This window comes from Myotis davidii, unplaced genomic scaffold, assembly GCF_000327345.1.
Source record: "Myotis davidii unplaced genomic scaffold, ASM32734v1 scaffold538, whole genome shotgun sequence".
NCBI lineage: Eukaryota > Metazoa > Chordata > Mammalia > Chiroptera > Vespertilionidae > Myotis > Myotis davidii.
The window spans coordinates 17,127-17,876 of record NW_006289091.1 but is presented as its reverse complement, the minus strand read 5'-3'; the positions used below and the strand labels follow the sequence as shown (position 1 = coordinate 17,876).

The 750-nt window shown below is 58.5% G+C and overlaps 1 non-coding gene across 1 annotated transcript; it reads right to left on the bottom strand.

Moving 5' to 3' along the window:
• Positions 1-472: 472 nt before the first annotated feature.
• On the bottom strand, positions 473-546 carry TRNAR-GCG. Its single transcript has one exon. It is a non-coding gene; the product is annotated as a tRNA-Arg (tRNA).
• Between the last annotated feature and the right edge of the window lie 204 nt (positions 547-750).

Here is a 750-nt window from a genome sequence, read left to right as displayed (position 1 = left end):
CAGGACCCCGCCCTGAACCAGCTGGGTGCTGAGGCAGGCCCCTCCCCAGCCTTCCTTTCCAGCAAATTCAGTGGAAGCAAGTGCCCTGGCTCCTTTCCTTTAAAAATAGATTTTATGCCCTGACCGGTGTGGCTCAGTGGATAGCGCCTCGGCCTGCGGACCGAAGGGTCCCGGGTTCGATTCCCGTCAAGGGCATGGACCTGGGTTGATGGGCACATCCCCAGTGGGGGGTGTGCAGGAGGCAGCTGATCGATGTTTCTATCTCATCAATGTTTCTAACTCTATCCATCTCCTTTCCTCTCAGTAAAAAAAATCAATAAAATGTTTAAAAAAATAAAATAGACTACAACTATAGATATATTTTTATTGATTTCAGAGAGGAAGGGAGAGGGAGAGAGAGAGAAGCATCCATGATGAGAGAGAATCGCGGATCGGCCGCCTCCTGCACGCCCCCTAGTGCAACCCGGGCCTGTGCCCTTGACCGGGAATCGAACCCGGGACCCTCCGGTCCGCAGGCTGACGCTCTATCCACTGAGCCACACCGGCCAGGGCCCCTTTCCTTCTTGTAACAGGAACTCCCCCACACACACACACACCCCAGAACCCACAGCCACGGGGGTGGCAGAACACCTGGCCCAGAGGGGGCGGCCCAGCCTGGAACAGGCCTCCCCCAGCGCCTGGCACGGTGGGGCCACAGGGAGGCCTGCCCTCGCCCGGGGACGGGGGCAGGCGCGGGGGCTGCTCCCCAAA